The sequence below is a fragment of the Chroicocephalus ridibundus genome, chromosome 4 (genome assembly GCF_963924245.1).
Source record: "Chroicocephalus ridibundus chromosome 4, bChrRid1.1, whole genome shotgun sequence".
NCBI lineage: Eukaryota > Metazoa > Chordata > Aves > Charadriiformes > Laridae > Chroicocephalus > Chroicocephalus ridibundus.
The window spans coordinates 42,765,007-42,784,848 of NC_086287.1; the positions used below are offsets into that span (position 1 = coordinate 42,765,007).

At 42.5% G+C, this 19,842-nt stretch overlaps 1 protein-coding gene across 7 annotated transcripts in view; it reads left to right on the forward strand.

Annotated features, from left to right (window-relative positions):
* The window catches only part of RGS6 (regulator of G protein signaling 6), a 292,576-nt gene that overhangs the window by 142,004 nt on the left and 130,730 nt on the right, over positions 1-19,842 (forward strand). The window lies entirely within an intron of this gene.

Here is a 19,842-nt window from a genome sequence, read left to right on the forward strand (position 1 = left end):
TGTGGACAGTCCAACAGGAAAGACGTGGTTTGTGGTTGACTGAATTTAACTTAAGGGAGAAGCCAATAGCTCTATCCCACAGAATGTGAGGCTATAAGAAAAAAACAATTTTCAAGGTTTCTAAAGTCTTTCAAGTGTGTTCACTTGTCCACAAAGTCCTCATTGTCCTTTTAAAATAAATTCCACAACCCTAGACAGTGCAGGAGTTTCTTAATCAGTTGACATTGTAATTGTCTTAGGGTAATCTGTTTTCACATGGAAATTCAGTGCAAGATGCTGAAAAGAGATTCGTGTAGGCTGCCAGAAAACTCATGGGAAACCCACTGTAGCTCTTCCGAAATACTTTAGCAGAAGAAATTCTCAGGCAGTGCGAAAGAAACACCCACTTGTACATCTTTTGTGCCAGAAAAACCTGTATCAATGGCAACAACCCCCCACTCCCAAAACAATATATACAGTGAGAAAACAGTACAAATGTGGTACCAAACAGCTCTCTATATATAAAATATTAAGATAGCAACTTTGTGGATTGGGTCCTTACGTGTCTTCCTTCCTTTCAGGTGTTCTTCATCATTGTGCATACCGTGAACATTAGATTATGTGGTGTAATAGAAGACAGGCATAAGGCAAATGAAATAGTAAAGTTGGAGATAAATCAGATTATGCTGTACAAACACACTACATTTAATATATTTGTCCTTTAAAAATGAATTTAAGAAATTCCATGTATGTAGACTGAAATGTCCGTATATCCATGGTAGACCATGAGGCAGCTAAGAACGCTGTGTCTTTCTAGGATGTTCTAGCAGAAGCAGGCTGTGCTGCAGCTTAAAAGCAGGAGCACACACTGCTGTGTTTGTGTATGAATAACTTCACTTCTGCTGGGTGGCAGCCGGAGTGTGCAGCATGTGGGTTCCCTCTACTGGTTCAGCTTGAGGCCCTGCCCAGTTAGCTTGTATGGTGGGATGGTATTATTCCTGAAAGATTCCGAATTATTTCCTTTGTGTTTACATTTTATGATCTTATGTAGTTACCGCATCAGCAAATCATCCCTCTTTGAAAGGGCCTACACCTGACTCCCAAAATAAGTGATTCAGAATTTAGGCAGATGCCTAAAGTTAAATACACACTTAAATGCTCTACTTAATAGGAATGGTGTGGGTATGCTGTCATGCTTTTCTGAATGAAGACCTTAATGATGAATTTGGCAAGGGATAGCTAAACAGCCTGTAGTCACACCACTTTACAAACCATTACCTTGATTTTTGTCACCATCTGTAATGTCATTGTCTCTACAGCCATGCAAATGGCGCTTTCAGGCATAATGTGAAAGCAATAATAGTCTTCAGTTTCTCTAGCTTTTTTTGAAGGCTTCATGAGTGAAGTATAAAATTAAGGATAGACTCTGGTTTTAAAGCAGAATCAAACCACTAAACTATGGATTTGCTACTCTCCTGCTGACTTTTCTCATGGCTGCGGGCAGGTGATTTACTCCTTCCTCTGCTCGTTTTTTTTTCGTTTGTCAAAGTAGCTTTATGAACACATTTGAGTGCCTGAAGGCAACCTTAACGTTGAAGTGGCATGAAATTGTCAGCTGTAACACTACTGCATTACAAGGGGCAGTTGGACCAAGGATGAGACTTGCTCTGTCAGTTCTGTACCTGTAGAGATGTTCTTCTGCAGTCAGTGGGAAGGAGGCTTTTTTTTTTTTTTAATTTTCCTTCGAGCCTGAGTACCAAATAAAGTGTCCATGAGCCACAATTAGTGCACAGGAATAGATTTAGAAGAACCATCTTTGCAAATGCCTAGTCCTTGCAGTTTTCTCTAGGCATGTGCTATCGATCAGTGTTTTAGGCAGGGTCCAGGACTGGGTGGATTTCTGGTCTGACCCAGCACCACTGCTTTTGTGTTCTTGCATTTTCTGTTGTACTTCGTAAAAAGGCCGGAGAAGCCATCCATTGAGCTCCCCAGCTGCTCAAGTGTTGCACAGCAGCATTTAATCTGATCCTTCTATAGCCTCTGGTCTCTGTGCTTGCCTCTTTCGTCCTCGGCAGGAAACGGTTATGTGGGGAAGGTAATCTAGGCCCCCTCGTCACTTACGTGGTTGCTTTTATTTTAGAAGAATTAGACGGAATAACATATGGGTGTATTTATGGCCTGATCTCCAGTTTTGAAAGCTCCCAGCTCCTTTTTAGAGCTGAGCTGGAGCAGAGTGATGCTCGCAAGCCGTGCTTTGCTGTGCATACCTGAAACAGACACCATTTCCATCAAAAGGTTCCTGCTCTTCAGTAAAGTGTTGGCGAGTGTCACAACTCAAAAATAACTGTGTTAATTTCTCATGGCTCGTGGTATATCTGTAAGCACTTTTCCATGCTTCAGCCTACCCTGTGCAAGATACAGTGCATAATTCCATTGGAGGGTCTCTGAAATCATATAGTCCATGCATAGCCTCTTAACAGACATCTGCCTTTTAGGGTACATTCGTTCCTAAATCCTAACAGTCTAACTTATTCCTCTTCGCGTCCCCACCAAGTGAGAGCAGGATTTTGTGGAGACTACCAAGAAATGGAAAATGTGAACATCGTATGATTTGGAAATGGAGAAATTTACTTTTCTGTTGCTTCTTATTTAGACCAGAGTGCGTGCTCCCTGGAGAACAACCACAGTGCAGAAGTCCTGCGTTTCCCCCTCAGGCTCTCCTATCAGGATGCCTGGCCTTACTTTGGTGGTGGTGGAGCAGCGTGTGTGGGCTGGTGCTGTGCCCTGGTGGGTCATCCATCAGCTAGGAACTGGAAGATCTCATCAGTGTAGCAGCCATGTCCCACTTGGCCCTGATAGCTCTGAGATTAAACCAGGACTAATAGGAAGAAAATGGTACAAGCAGACCAGCTGCCAGCTGGAAAATTGTTTGCTGGGAGGCTACAGTTACACAGAAGGAAGAAATTGCTAGTTACTTTTCCATTGCTTGTTTTCCTATTTGGGAAGAATATTTGCAGTGTGCATCCTTGCTACAGTGATGTGATGAAAATAAAAGGCAATTTCTTAATTTTATTCTCATGCCAAATTCAGCTTGACATTTTGAAATTGCTCACTTGTTTTGAAGGACTGGGAAATATGTTAGAGTTCTTTGAAGGGATTATGCAGGAGGCAAACCAGTATGTGTTCCTAATTTACCCAGCAGAATAATTAAGTCTTTGAGTTGTAAAGAACTGAAAATCTTCTTTAAAAAAACCCCAACAAACAAACAAAAAAAACCCTCCCCAAACATGTTTTGAAAACAAGGGATGGTAGAGCTTGGTCTTTTGCAGACTAGAGTTCGGAAGCATTTCGTCTGATTCATCGCTGCTTTAGGCTTGTCCAAATCTGGACTAATTCCAATAAAACCAACAGGATTCAATCAACAAGAAATAGGATTCCTGTGCTGCTGAACTGGATCCTGTGATATTTAATCAGCACAGAGATAGTGGTCATGAGGCAATGTCTACAGTACATATTGGAGCAAGGGCTGGGCATCCACCCACGAGCAGGGAGCCATGGCAGCAGGACACGGTGCAGCGCTGCAGGGTTACTGCCTGTTCAGCACAAGATAGTGCTGCAGGTTCACGCGCAGCTGACTTTGGATAAAAATCCCAGAAATCTCAGTGCAGAATAAGCCCAGGTATCCCTGTTTCCACTTGGCGCACGTGCCCTGAGTATTAGCTGACCTATGCTGATGCAAATTTCGAGTAGTTTGGTGAAGTCAATAAAATACTAGTGATATGGCATGAATATGGTCGGAATCATTCCTACTATTTCAGCAGCTTTCTGAAATGTGGTACCAGCTAAGTCTAATGAGAACAGTGCAGATTGTGCGAGGCGCTTGCTCTGCTAGGTCCTTTTTGTAAAATGTTGAGCTCCAGAGGAAAAATACATTGATTCGAAGCACAGTAACTCAGCTAATAATGGATTTATTTTTTTAATATCGAAACTGTATTTGGAAAATTTTTTAGTAGTTGTGCAAGTTTCCCTAGAAAATCCAAACTGAAGAGAAGTTGATGGGAAGTTTTCTCTGAAGCGTGTTGCGAGAAGATAAGGTTTTGATAAAAGAAGCTTGACTCTGCTAAAAGGTGACAATAGTAAAAAGAATGACCTAATTTCAGAAACTCAGAAGAAAAAGAGTCTTAAAATGCTAGCTGTTCCCAAGAGATGTGATCTGTAAGCTTTGACAGATAAAGAAGGAATTCTTAGAAGTGCACACTCTCCAGAAAGTAAAAAACCTGAATGTTTTTCTCGCAGGTTTTAATATTGGCAGACTTTTAAAAATGTTCTCTGCTGTCTTGGACTCTGCTTAGCTGCCATTTCTGCACCATTTTCAATAAATGTGTCTGGATTTAAATGGAAAAGCTTCCTATGGAACCGCAGAGGAAGGAACTCTGAACTTTAGCTTCCCAGGAATGTGTACTAGGGTTGCAACTGAAAAAAAATCAATTGGCATTTTATGCTGTATTTAGAAAAAATGAAGAGGATGATGGAAGGGACTTGCATCAATTATTGCACTTGGTTCTTCCTGAATTTGAAAGGTCACCAGGGGTTTTACCTCAGTGTTTCAAATTAAAATCTGCTTTAAATGCATATTAAGGGGGTGGGAGAAAAACCAATGTGTCGGGAAAAGCATATTCTCCTCCTTCAAGAAAGAAATAATATGTTAACAGTAACAGTTTTTCTTCCATCATTTTCCAAGATTGCCTTCTATTTTATGGAAGGAACCAGAAAACAGCTTAATTATTGACTTTCAGTTAAACAGCCACACTTCTAGCCATTCCACCAAAACTGGATAGGAGATAAAGTGGTCAGGTGAGCATTTGGAACCAGATGTGAACTTGGGTTCAGATCAGTTTATGACAATGCTCAAAACTTTTTTTGGCAAGCCGTGGTCGTGCCCAGAGTTGAGCCCTGGGAGTTTAAGCATGATTTCTGAGACTGTACCAAATGGAACTTTGTACTTTCTCCTGAGTCGTTCTGCATCTGTCTAATAGAAGCCACCAGAGAGGGTTCCAGTGTCTACAAAGGCCCCATATACCTCTTGTTCTGGGGTGAGGTTTTGAAGTGGCAGCGAATCGCTTTCATGTGTTCTTCCATCCTCTTTACAATTGCAGTGTCACTCTGCAGTTTATCATTTCACTACGTGAGAACCTTGCAGAATTGGGTCCCAAATTACCTACAGTAAGAAAAAATAAATTAATAAATCTTACATTACTGCTATTATATTAGCTCCTTGTACCTAGCATGGGAAATTTTCCCCAGTTTTGGTCAGGATACAAGCAGAAATCAGGTATTCACGAAAACTATTTTTCCCAAACCTCCTCATTTCAGGCACTCAGATCAGTGAGTGGAGAGGGACTGGAGAACACCACAACCTTAACATCCCACCATGAAAATCCTCTAAGCTAATTTAACAAGATATTCTGGGTTTTTTTCTAGGAATTTCATCACTGGTCATAAGTTTGATTTATCCATGCAAACCTTGTGACGGTTTGTATGACATGGTGCTAGTAAACAGCCTGGAATAACTCTATCCAGTATGTATTCTCCACTGTGTCTAGGTTTTTTTCTGCAAAATTGAAGTGATGCCGTTACAGGTTGGCTGGCAATTTAGGCAATAACTGTGGATAGTAACACAATGTTGGTATTATAGTCTTGCTCTTAAGGTTTTAGATTATTGTGGAAATGATGGAATATTGTCACTGTGGTTAATAAGAGCCCCTTGCCATCTGTGCAGTGATATTTATAAAGAAAAAAAATAGGTATATTTTTCTGCCCCACTTTCATGTCATATATTATTCATATTATGTTTGAAAAGTAAAATTCATTCTTCAGGGGATGTTTTCCATATGGATTTTATCTGTTAACTATTATGTAAATCTGATAAATCTTCAGGATCCTTGTACATTTAGATTCTTCCACTCCTTCCTCTGCAAAAAGATTTGCAAAAAATAGGTATTTAGCCACAGTTTGCGTGTGGAGATATTATTGTGGGAGCAGTTCCCATACTTTTCAGCCTTAAATTTTCTACAGCAACCCTGTAACCATTCCTGTCTGGGTCAGCTTGTTGAGGTACATTTTGCTGTGCATGAAGGCTCTGCAAGGAGGGTGTTCTCAACATTAAAGCATAAAGCAGTTATTTATTGGGCGATACACAAGGTAGGTCGGTAGAACTTGGGAGCTATTTAGTGAAGCGCTCCTAGTAAGTCATGCGATGAGCTGGGCAGTTGTCAGCAGGTGGGGACAGGACAAGCTCTGCAGCCACCTGGAAGGGGCTGGTCCTCTCTGTTATTCAGTTGTGGCCTTTCAACTACGTGTTTTTCCTGAAGAGGCTGATGGCTTTTCATCTCAGTGCTTTTCCTCTATCTCCATCTCTTCTGCCTGCAACTGCACCTTTTTTACCACGTGTGTCCCTGCTCCGAGGAGTTTCTCAGAACTTAGCTGTTCGCCCGTAAGGCCCCGCCTGACTTGTTGTAGAAGGCAACAGATGTGTAGAGGATGAGGTTAACGGGCAGAAGGAGAAGGCAGGGTGATGGTAGCCCATGTAGCTGCTTTCTGCCTCTGCCACAGAGTTCCTGTGTAGCAGTGAGCAAATTGCTTGAAACAAATAGTCATTAACTGTGTTCTCCTTGTTTTCTGTAACTCCTTAATTTCTGAGAGTCTGACTTTACAGCCTGAGTGTAACTTTAACCTTTTCTACCCCTTGCACAGGACATGCCTCTAAGGCAAGGCACTGGATTAAAAAAAGAAAAAATTCTAGCCTAGCCACTGAGCAGGGGGTGGGTGGGGGGTAACAAATGAAAGTTAGCCAATATTGCCACAGTTCACAAAAATGTCTGCTTAAAATAAGTTGATTTTAATGGTGTTTATTTCATACTTGCACATTTAGCAGAGGAGGATATTTTTTAGTCATGCTGTAGCTACAAATAATCTTTTAATGTGAGGTGAAACAAAACCTGCGTGTAACTAGTTTTAATCAACAGGCTGTGAATGAACTCACGTTAAGTGTATGTTAAAAATAGAGAAGGCAGAGACTAGGAACATTTTTTTACCAATTTTCTGTTAATAATTCATAGAACTTCAGTGTTTTCCAACTATCTCTTTTTACTAAAAAAGGAGCAAGTAGAAGTGATAAAAAGATTCTCATAATTCTTCGGTGCAGATTAGTGTCCTACATATGATTTGTCATAATTTGTACGATTTGGCTGTATTTGTAACGCCTATTTTTCTTCCTATTTTGGAGAAGGATAAGAACAACTGTGTGTAAAATACGCTGGGCAAGAAGTGCTTTCTTCATCCTGTAGGCAATCGTATTATGCGTTGAAGCATGAGATTTGATTAACCTGTCGCACTATAATAATTTTAAGTGAAAAACAATGCATGCATTTAAAAGCAAAATAAGACGGTAAGAAGAGAGGAACTTGTGGAGAAACACAGTAATAATTTACTTCAAGGATTTTTATCTCTTGATTCTAAGTTTTGAGCATTCGTTTCCCCAAGCAGTCCCTTTTCCTCATGTGAAAGAGGAAGAAGGGCACGATGAGTCTTTTCTACCCTCTTTCAAGTCTGAGGAAATGAAGTTCATTCTAATACTCCTTTTCAGGTTGAATAATCTGTGTCTTGTCAGTCTGACGCTACATGACTAGCTTATACAGCACTATATGTAACGCTGTTTAACTAGCATCACAAAGCTGTATTTGGGTAGATCAACAAACCCTCAATGAGCTACACTCACTCAGTTGCCCTGGGGCAGCATTTATACCTCTCCATGCATGTGGCAGGCATGGCTGGAAGCCCTGGGTGCTATTTACAAAGTAAACAAATGGTTCTTGCTTCAGAGTTAACAGTTGTTAGCAGTAACAAAGATTGTGTCAGAATCAAGCATTTGCCTACATGTGACTGGTAGGTTTTTTAATTATTTTTTTTTCACTGGTTCTCATGGGACTGTATTGTTGTAACCACTTTCATCTCTGTATTAATTATTTGGTAGAAAAGATTTTCTATTTGAGTTCGGGATAAACACAAGAGCTAGTGCAAGACTGGCACAAGCTTTCTGTCTTCTGGTGAGTTTTCATTTGTAATATTTGTTTCTTGCCTGACACTGCTTCATCACTTTGCAACCCCATCGTAAAAAAGGTGTTAGTTAAATGGTAGAGAGCACTTCAGTCTAAGCTTTGCTGTCTAGTGTCACACGTGCTGTGGGGACTGGCATGGCTGATCTGTTCTCATCCCTCCAATATGTTCATATGGGCAGGGAAATACTTTTCCTTGAAGAGAGGCCAGGAGTGGATGATATTCCTCTTACAAATACATAGAGCACAAGAAGAGACCCACAAGCGCACCTTCAATGCAGTTTCCTTTTCCCTTCAAAACATGTTTTTTTCTGTAGGGAGTGGTGGGCAATAAATAAGCAGTAGTGGTCTGTTTGTCTGACTTTTTAATATTTGGGGATGCCTGATCTGATACTATGAATGATCACTTACCAGGATCATCCAGCAAGTTGTCAGCATTCTTATCTATTTCTAATGTAGATCTGAGTTGCAGAAAGGGAAGAATCCTGGGAATCACAAGAAAATTCAACTAAACCCCAAACACGTATTACTTTATAGAGTCAGAAAGGCTATACCTGAAGGTCGTTCAGCTAAAGTAATCTTAGAGATTGCTAATGAGTGTAGTGTACGAGCTGTTTTATTCTCATGTATGTTGCTATTTCTCATGTCGTAGATAGGGCTTGTTGCAATCTTAGTGTCAAGCTGTCAGAGAAAGACCGACCAAATTAGGTTAAACTGACTGATGGCCATGCTGTAATCACCACTGAGGTAAAGCTGGGTTGCAGTGTTCTGGGTAACACACTACAAATTGCTATAATGTCCAATTTCTTTTCTAAGCATCCATAGCACTGCAAACTGCCAGCAAAAGCATTAGCTGGGTTTTCATTACTAGGATCTAAATATTTATTCAGAGGTGAATTCTACTGGGGAAACACAGAATTTATGCTACCAAATGTGTATCTTCTTGGAACATGTCTAGCAGGCAAGCGCATACATTGAGAAAAGAGTTAACAGATGTTATGGGCACTGGAGAAATGCATTTATTGTGAAGTCCTTTTTTACTGTAATTACAGCTAGGAAGACAATTTCCAGCAAGGCATTAAATTGGGTCAACAGCTAAAAAGGCTTGAGAAGAGACATTGATGACAGCAAGCGGTATATATACAGGAAATAAACGGCAGTGTGGTGCTGGGCGTGACAGGCTTTTAAATGCTGCAAGGGTGCCATTAACATATAAGTAATAATACATTACAGAAAATGTGGTTATCATGAGATGATGAATAATTCTCAGATGTTAAGGCATTAGGCTCAGCAGACTGCCTCTAATCCTATGGGATTGATTACTCCGTAGTAGCCATATCCCCTGGAATCATCTTGTACAGTAGCTATTATAAAATACCTTAGTTGTTATTACTTAAAGAAGCTACGCAGATGAGTGCTGTCATCATGAAAAGCTCATACCTGCAAGCTTTTAAGACAGTTGCTTGTCCTCCCATCATCCCCTGTGAAAATGTTGAAGAGAAGCTGAATTCTGGTCTGTGGTGAAAAATGAAACAAAAGTCCTGTGTCGGGTATTCCTGTTCGTGTGTGGGGCAGAGCAAAGCTGTCACTTCAGATTCATAGTGCACAGTAACTGCGGGACTGGAGGATTTGACAAGTTATCTATTTTAAAGGTGAGGAAGAGTCTCTTGCCTCAGGGTTATCTTTCAGAGAGAAGAAGATAAGATTTTGTCAGAGGTAGAAGTCTGGAGGAAGCAAGGCAGATGGGGTCGCCCGTGAGGAGTCATTGGGACTGAGCAGTGTTTGCCTGGAGAGTCTGATTCCTGATCAAAAAATTTCACAGTGCTTTGCGCTTACAGCCAGCTTGCCTCCAAAGTGACGTGTGGGAACAAAGGAAGTCTCAGCAGCTCCATTAATGAGTTTGAGTGATTATCCAGACTGATGGTTCAGTATCTAGGCCCACAGCACCTACTGTCCCTCACCCTGTTGAGAGCCTGGCCTCCCACCTCTGCTCCCTGGCTGCCTGCAGCCTTGCCTGAAGCCACAGTGGTGGGCTCCCAGGGCAGCCATTGCCGCTTTGCCATTGCCAGCATGTGCCTTGCTTTTGCCATACCTTTTTCATTGGGTTCCTTCCCAGTGGCATCTTTGCTTCTGTTTGCTGCTGATATGTGTCTGGGGCTCATTAGTAAATGTAAATTTTACTGATCAGTATAAAAGGTGCTCTGTGTGATCTTGGAGAGTAATAGATGAGGGAGGAGCGTGCTGTGCAGAACAGCTTGGGCCTCCGCTGCACCATTCTCTGCACTTCCCTCCGTGGTTTATTTTTATTTAGGTGCAACAGTTAAAGAACCATAATAATTTATTTTCTAATACCTCTCTGTATGCCTCTTGCAGTATCTGAAGCCCATTGCAGGTTTTGCAAACGCTGCATTCATCCTGAAATTACTTGGAGAGGGGAGAGTTGCTTACACTGTTTGAATCAGCCCGGTCACACCGATATTGTTCCACAAACAGTTGCATTTGAGTGTTTGACGAATGTCATTCACACAAATGGGACTAAGAGCTCTGAGTCAGGTACGATGCAGACAGCCTATGTGCAGAGTTTCCCTCACAGCTCTTCCAGTGCATCTTAATCCTGATTTTTAGCAATTGTGCTACTTCAGTCTTGGACCTCCTCCCCACCGTGGCCATCACCATGCACAAAAGCAGATGCATACACGTGCCCAGCTCTGACAGCGCGCCTCCCTCCTTGTGCCACATTTTTGTTCCAGTCCAGGCTTCCAAACTGATCTGCCAACACAACTCGGATCTGATCTGCAGCACAGCTCATCGCTGGTCATAAATCACTCTGCTGATGTCCAGATCTGCAGTACTGTGGTAGAGGATGCAGCATAGATTAACGTGGAGAGGAAAAGGGAATGTAACCTGGTTTTATTAGCCTAAATTAGCTTAAATATACACTTAGCTCTTAAAGTAGTTACAGAATTATAATCAGGAATGGCAGGGCACTGTACTTGTGATAAGAGGAGTCCAGGAAGTATACAATGCTGAAATTTATGCTGATAACAAAATGGAAGCAACATAGCACTTCTTGAGCGGTACACTTGTATGTTTGTGCTGTTATTTATGATCTGTAGTTTTACATCTGAGTACTGTAGCACTGAAAATGGATAAAGGTAATATATTGACCAATTAAGTGGAGCACAGTGCCAAGGCAGGGGAAGGTGCTGTTGAACAGCCCAGAGTAAATCTGGTATGAGTTTTATCTTGTGCTCTGAAACTGAGAAATTCCTGTTATGTACTTGTGGTTCGGTTGCTGTAACCGTAGGGCAAGAGGAATCCTGGTAGACCCAGCTGGCTTTCACCTGCCAGTGAAAGCATGGGCTTGCTTCAGGCTTTCCAAGTCTCACTGAGAAACACTGTGTGAAATTCCAGCAGAGAACAAGAGCTTTATTTTCTTTTCTCTGGTGTAGTGAATATTGCCAGTAATAACAGATCTAATAAACATGCTTTCTTAGGTCACTGCTGCCACAGGAAGGTGAGGGTTTTTTAATTGTTAATAATTTTATGGAAATGTGTATTGCACTAGAAAGGTACTTTTTGTAACTCTACGGTTTTCCATTAGGCTTTTAAGTAGTTTAAATACATGCTATTGTCAAATGGACCATAGTTTGATAGTAGCCTTTGATGTTTTGATGTACATTTAAATAGTTTGAGGTCTCGTTTAAAGTAAGTATGCAGCGTTCAGATGCTGCTTTGAATGAGGAAATGTCTGTTATCTAGGTGTTGAATAAAACAAGAGGGTTCAGGATAATATAGTGCATATGCATATGTAATTGCAGCGTATGCTCTCACTGTTGTGAGTACTTAAAGTGAAAATCTGGTTTGAGTGGGAAGAAGCTGACAGGTATGGAGTAGTAGTGACGAAAAAGGTGCTGTATTTTGTTCTTGTTACACTTTTGTTTCCCCTTGTTTTTATTTTCATCATCTGGGCTGCCTGGGTAGTGATGTGACCAGCAAGTTGCAGTCTTGCTGTAGTCAATTAATCAGTCACTTCTCAAAACACTGACAAAGATTCTGCAACGCTGCCAAACTGTTGCCAAAGATGGTACATATGTCCCCCATGGGCCAAGGAAGTATGCAGCCAAAGAAAACTGGCAAATCCTCTGAAATGGGGTCTCTAAATGAAATGGTTGATTTTTTCTTTTTTTTTTTTTTTGCTAGCGTGGGCTTTTTTGATGACCTGGACGGATTATCTCTCAATAAAAGACTTGTACTCAAAAGAAGATTACTGAAATTGAGTAGCTGAAAGGAAGCTCAAGTGGCAGGAGGCTCTAAAGGAGGCTGAGGCGCTGAGAGCAGTGAGGCATTTTGTTTTCTGATCACTGTGCAGAAAGGATGTGCCATACGTGAGATATGAAGATCCTAGACGTGTGCTGGGGTTTGGGGCTTTTGTGAACCTACTCTGAGCTGATGGGCTTTCTCCTATGGGAGAAGAGAGGTGAAGGGTCCCACACTGTAGAAACATTTGCTCTAGTTTGATCTACCCAGCCTTCTGAGGCCTTCAAGTTACTAAATTTGGGGTTTATGCCACTTAGGAACTAAAGTTAACTGACTGCCATGACTCACTGCTTACAGGCTGGTGTTTCCAAAATCATTTGCACAATAAGAGACGTACTAACAGCCATACCTGTTGCAGTCTGATTGCAAGTGGGTTAACGGCTTGAAAACAGGAGAACTAAGGGTTTAGTTGGTAAACTGGTATCCTCCTCAGAAGCACTTATCAGTGCATTGCCGGAAGTCAGATCTAGAGGAGGAACAGAAAATACGTAAACAAAAATGCCTGTGTTTGCGTGTGTCCACTGCAGGCTATGACAAGGTGAGGGTGTTAGGGATGAGCTTGAGGGGGACCTTGCTAGAGTGGCTTCAGCTACTTTTACTCTGGATGTTACCCTCTCTACAAGAGCTGGAAAGAATATGTGCTCTAAGCCTTAGCTGTGCCCCTTCACAGCCCAGCATAATACCCTAAATCTCTTCTGAGGTGGTGTTTACACTAAGACAGGAGTGTGTGAACTGCAGTGTAAGTACAGATTTGTTTCTGGAGACTTTGCTGGGGGGAGTTTATGACTCCTATCCCACACACAGGTGGAGGCACGAATATCCAAAGCTGCTGCAGCCGTGATTCATTCAGGAAAGGTGAGTTGAAGCACCCTGTGTGTGCAACAGGCACCCTGCATCATCTTCCTGTGAATTTGCAATCCCTGCAGCATGATGTTGTGTCCATTGGCATTTCTGAAGGGAATTAGGACTACTAGAAACTATGAGCATGATTTCGAGAGCTGTGTGAGAGCAACTGTGCAGCAACCCCACACTCTCTGTGAATGTTTCTCTCTTCTCAGGGAATCACAGAATCATAGAATGGTTTGGGTTGGAAGGGACCTTAAAGATCGTCTAGTTCCAACCCGCCTGCCATGGGCAGGGACACTTCCCACTAGACCAGGTTGCTCAAAGCCCCATCCAGCCTGGCCTTGAACACTTCCAGGGATAGGGCATCCACGACTTCCCTGGGCAACCTGTTCCAATGTTTCACCGCCTTCACAGTAAAGAATTTCTTCCTAATATCTAATCTAAATCTCCCCTCTTTCAGTTTGAAACTGTTACCCCTCGTCCTATCATTACACTCCCTGATAAAGAGTCCCTCGCCATCCTTCCTGTAGGCCCCCTTTAGGTACTGGAAGGTTTCTATAAGGTCTCCCCGGAGCCTTCTCTTCTCCAGGCTGAACAACCCCAACTCTCTCAGACTGTCCTCATAGCAGAGGTGCTCCAGCCCTCTGATCATCTTCATGGCCCTCCTCTGGATCTGTTGCAACAAGTCCATGCCCTTCTTGTGCTGAGGACTCCAGAGCTGGCTGCAGTACTCCAGGTGGGGTCTCACCAGAGCAGAGTAGAGGGGAAGAATCACCTCCTTTGGCCTACTGGCCACGCTTCTTTTGATGCAGCCCAGGATCAGGAGCTTGGAAATACTGAGCTGCTGGTCAGTATGGTGAGATGGAGAAAGGGCAAGGAAATGCAACAGCTTTCCCTTTGAGGCATGGTGTTATGCTTAGGGGAACCTGCCCCTTTCAGCTGGAAACGTTTCTTGCATGAGAAATGCCATTTCTTCATTTCTTGAAAGAGCCTGTCAAAGGAGCTGTGGAGAGTGAAGTCCTCCAGAGAGCAGAGCTGCACAGAGGGCTCGGATGGGTGCCCTGCAACAAGCCGCTGCAGTGGGAGCATCAGCCCTTGGTGATCTCCAGGTTTCCTTGCTGCTTTCTGTCCCCAGTGTGCTCTTGTGAAAGCATGATTGCACATGCAGCTGCACTTCGTGACCTCCCAAGTAAGAGCATGTGAAGAAGGTATTTAGTTTTCATTAGCTAGGATAGCTGCTCCTAATTAAGCAATGTAAAAAGCCTTCAAGTTAGGTGCAAATTGAATTTCCCTTTTTAAGACTCTCATGAAGGTGTGTTTCTAATTAAAGATACTTTGCTTGACTAGGTGAGAGACATTTTACTTGCTGTGCCTGTGCAGGAAGCTGCATCTGTTTCCATTAGTTGTCCCACACACATGGGCGAGTCTAACTTGATTCGCCTGCGTTAACCCATGCAGCAGGTTTGAACAGGACTGAGGAGGCAGCACAGCCTGTCCCCAGGTCCCCAGTTTGCCTGTGGTAAGAATTGGGGGCCGCCTTACCCTTACCCACAAATGTGCGTGCTTTTCTTTTTGTGAAGAGGCTGGAAACGCCCACTGGCAAAAGCCACCAGTCTCGGGGAGCTGCTGGAGCGGTGGTGGCCTGTCCCTGTCCCTGAGACGGGCTGGGGCAAGGGAGGACTGGGGATGGTGAGAGCCCAGGGCCTGCTCCAGCTTTTACTTGTTTATTCAAGTGATGTTTGGGCATTCAATTTTAATTGTGTTAGCGAAGCACCTTTAAAATCTAAGAAAAGATGAGCAAGCAATTATCTTCTTCACCTCCGATTGCTGTCTGTGACTCGGAGCAAACAGTGGGTTAAATTCCCTGGCCTGTGTCTGAGTCGGTGGGGCTCTGTATCTTCTTGGGGCTTGCTTTTCTGTTACTCCTCAACCAGCTGTGAAGGTCATTGACTGTTTCTTACCTAGCTAGCAGCAGGTTTGTAAGGCAACTCTCCTTTCCCAAAATACAGTTTTAGGTTCATTTCTCATTCAGTTAACTAGAGCAAAAATCCAAGGTTCATGGCAGTTGCAATAAAAAATGTCCCTGGACTAAGTTTTGGACTCTCAGTGTTAATAGTAATAGTAATTGCTTTTGTAGTTTGCTTATGCCTTAGTGATGATAGCCCTAAGACATAAATGTGATTTACTGCAGTATAAGCAGCAGAAGTTTGTACGAAACAGCATCCTGTAACTTGTGTAGTCACAAGTTATTTTAAAAATTGTGCAGACAGACAAAGCTGAAAAGACAGAACATCGACTCTTCCTAAATTTCTATTTGTTTAAAAAGCAAAAAACATCTAAATCACATGTTTTTGCAACTCCTTGATATCATCATTGAAAAAAAACTTCTAGAAGGGCTGCTACTGGTTTAAGAGCCCAGATTGTGACGTGACCTCGTGCAAGAAAACGGAGCATAAGACGGGTCCTTCAACAGCGCACTTTAAGAGGCAGCGTCTTGAGCCCAGGTGCTGCTTGGGCAGCCCTATTTGCCCTGCTTTGGAGGGCAACACAGGCCACAGGAGAAGGCTGGCAGGGAGCTGGGGCTCTGTCCCCACTTGACCTCAGCCACTGGGGCTGGCTGAATAAACTGCTGGAAAGGGAGGCTTTTTTTTTCCCTCCACAGGAGGAAATTCTGGTAAAGAATTAGCAGGTAAAGCAACAGCAAGGATAGGAATACAAGTATCAGAGACTAATTGCAGGCTTTTAAAAATATCGGCCCAGGTTTCTGTGAAGCAGTGTCTCTTCCAGCGTCCCCCCACTCAGGCACTGCTCATCTCCGCCTGCGTCTGCAGCCACTGCCCGGGTGTCTTACTGGGACCTCAAAGGAGAGGGGAGGGGAGGATATTTTACGCTAGTTTAGTTTTCAGTTCCTAGAGGAACAAAGCAGAGGACTCCATCTAAAAAGAGGCTTTTTTTAATATTTCCATTTAAGCGTTGGATAGAGGCATACATAACTGAACCCCCGTGTCTGCATTGCTAAAAGACTTGTTTGTTTTGAGCTCAGCAACTAGGGCATGCCAAGAGCTGCCTTTAGCATCATTCAGATGAGGCAAATGCACCAGGTTACATGTAGCATTTCAGTGAGTGAAACGTCATTAGTATAGGTTTAAATAACACACAAGATCTGGGGAAGGCTGTAGTAAAGAAAAAGCCAAAAGCAATTCAGAGTAATACCACTTAATGGATAATTCCTTTCTGTATTTCTGTGTGCAGAGCACAGAGCAATAGTTGTTGGCTCAAAAAACTTTGATCAGCCAAAGCGTGGCTGCTGGCAGCGGCAACCAGTCTAGTTGGGTGGTTTTGCATGAACATATCCCTGCCTCCTACTTCTCACAGATCCTTTAAACTCTTAAATTTGCTGGGTAATACCCAACATTAAGTATCTACTTGATAGTTTGTCAGTATGTTATCAATAAATTGATATGGAAGTGTTCTGCAGTTTGCTATATTGTAAGAGCAATGTATGTAGGAACAGAGCTGGGAGGAGTGAACAAACTACGCATATACCTGCAGTGGTATGAGTTATTTCACTTTAATAGAAATGCTCATAAACAAACTTTAATAAACTTGTCAATGAAAATGATCAGAAAATAATTATTTACATCTGTGAATGTAAATGATGTGGAAAATCTAAGACCCATCATTTAAGAGTTATTTTTTTTAATAATAAAGGGATAATTTCTTAAAATATTTTATTGTCTTTCATAAAGAAAGACTTCATGGTCAAATTCTATTGAAACTCCCATGAACGTGAAAACCCACATAGAATTAGAAAGAGAACCGCTGAAAGGTACTATATGATGACTGAACAGTTTCATTTCTAAAAACAGGGAAGAACCCTAGCTTCGACTGAAGTTATTTGGAGATGTCAAAAATTCAGTATCACTTGTTCTTAAATCTGACATATGAAATGATGGCGTGGAAAGCGGGTGGGGGGAGGGCACACCTCTCTTTATACTACGTGAATGAGTGTTCCGATTTCAGTAGATATTTAGCAACAAATATGGATTGCTGCAGTGTTTGAAGTTTCTAGTACAATGTGCTTAATGCTAAGCCAACGTGAATTAACTTGGTGGTACCCAGTGGTACTTACCTATCAAGATGATAATAGTACTTTTTTTTCTATGATTGAGATATGAAATATTTATTGTTCTTACTGAAAACAACATAACTTTCATGATTGTCTGAAATTGAGGACAAGCTTCCTGTGAATTTTTCTCAGCTAAACAGATATGTTTTAAATAATGAACTCTAGACTGTTTTTCGGTTCAAGAATTTGCCTTCCCTTACCCCTCCTCCTAGAACTCCCAAACTGATATGTTTAGATATAGTTGCCTTCCAACTTTGTACAGTACAACCAGATTGAGTTTTTTTCTGTGTCCTGATTCACAACTAGTTGTGTTAGCAGCTTAGAGAAGGCAGCATACGCCAATGCAGGGGCAAGAACAAATACCTCTGAACTGGCATGGAAGCACGTAACTGATGCTGGTCTTGAACTGGGTGCACTGTAGGACTACTGAGACAAGAAAGGCGGGTCTGTTAGGTGGTTTGGAGAGCAACAGAAACACAGCTTCTCTCAGGTTTGCATCTCCAAGTTGACGCAAGTTTTAGCAGGAGCTTTTCCCATATAGATGGGTCATACGTAAGGTCTCAGTTGTGTGTGGGCTGTCTCCAGGCAAAAGGGTGCTGAGTGCTCACTGCAGCAATTCCTGCAGCTGTGGCACTGACATGAGAGATGAACTAGGTCTCTCTAATATGTAATCACTTGTTTTTGTAGAACCCGTAGAATTGTAATTCTATCTGATATCTCCCCTCACCACCAAATGTAGGCTAATGGGTTTGGCAAACTATGAGTTTTAGAGGGAGAATCAAATATATAGTCAGCAAGACTGAATAAGCTGAGTTTTTGGAGCACTCCTCCTCCTGTAGGTGTGTGGTACTCCCCAGAGAGCTCTCCAAGCTTGGGACTGGGAAGTGACCCGTTCCGGTACTTTCAGAGGAGCAAATGCATAGTGGGAGCAGGTTGACAAAGTCAATGAGGAGACTGAGGCACTTGAAGGTAAAGATGCCAAAAGGTGGGAAGTAACCTTTGCTGAAGCCCAGGGAACTGACGAGGAGGAGCTGCATGTACTGAAGTAAGAGGATCCAAACTACTTTCTTGGTACATTTGGAAGCAAAGGCAAAATGCTTGTGGCCGGTCACTTGTTGCTGGCAACAAGGTAGCGGGAAGGACGGAAATCTAGACAGGATGGGAAACAGCAAATACCAGGAAAGGTGAGCATTAAACTCTCAGGATGATTTGAACTTCAGAGGCTGTCACTACTGTGATTACATGCTACAAAGGCTTGCTCTCAGGTATGTTGAAGTGTACTAGTCCTTAGGCCCAGGAGAATCAAAAAGGCTGTTGCTGACTCCACAGAGTGATACATCAGGATGCAGGATAGCAATGGAAATGACCAAACGATTTGTGGAAGCTGGCGCTGAATCTTTTTTCTGAATAAGGATTATGAACATCAGAGAACAGAGACCTGTGGATTGTTTGGCTTTTGGAAAGCTTTTGCAGCATTAGCTGCCTGATCTGCAAACCTGTTAGTAGCCTATATAGCAGGAGCCAAATTCTGATAACTGTCAAATGTGAGAATGCTGTCAGACCTCCCTGCATATGAACTCAAGTCCAGAATGTGAAAGGAGAACTGGTGTTGAATTTCTGGTAGAGACTGTCCCATCTCTCTGTAAGCGTGTTGGAGAGATGCTTGGGTCTGGGATGTACCTTAAAGTAATCCCTTTCCAGCAGCTCATTTATGTACTGGAAGACACCGCTAAATACAGGGTGGCCATGCTCACAGAAATGGCCTTGACTGCTCTCAAGAACACCAGCTTTGAAATCGCCATGCAGCGTGCAGTTCCCTTTTTCTTCCCTCTGGCTGCTCAGACATGTATTATTGATGGCCTTCCACCATCCTCCCTCGCCCTGCTCCTGCGGAGCCCTTGTGCACCGCTGAGCCGAAGCAGGTGCAGAGACCAGCGTGGAGCCTGAGCCGCTGATCTCCAGGCTGTCAGGTCTTGTTTCTTTTCATGCATACTTCCTAGCACTAATAGGGACCACTTGATAACTGGCACAGAAACTGAAGAAGACTTGTAGAGAATCTTTTTTTTTCTTCTTCTTTATCCAGTTATTCAGTTGATACTCATTTTCTTTTTAATATCTTCCTGGTTGGTTGGGTATGAAATGTAGAGCTGTGTCTTGCTGAGTTGACGGCAGGTATAAGGGGTTTCCACCACCACCCCCCACCACCCTGTTTAAGTTACAGATTTATGCTGTCTTTTGTTTCCTGCCTTCACACTTCAGACAACTGGCGTCGTAAGACATGTTAGATGGGGGCTAACTGTCTAATTCCTGTTGATTTTTCACTGGTGTTGGGTTATTTTGATGAAGTTGTTAGCATTAAGTACCAAATCCTGCTTACTCACTTTTGTTTGACTTACAGTAAAATAAGTAGAGAAAAATCTGTCAGTACTACTTATTTCAGAGTTTTCTTAAGTT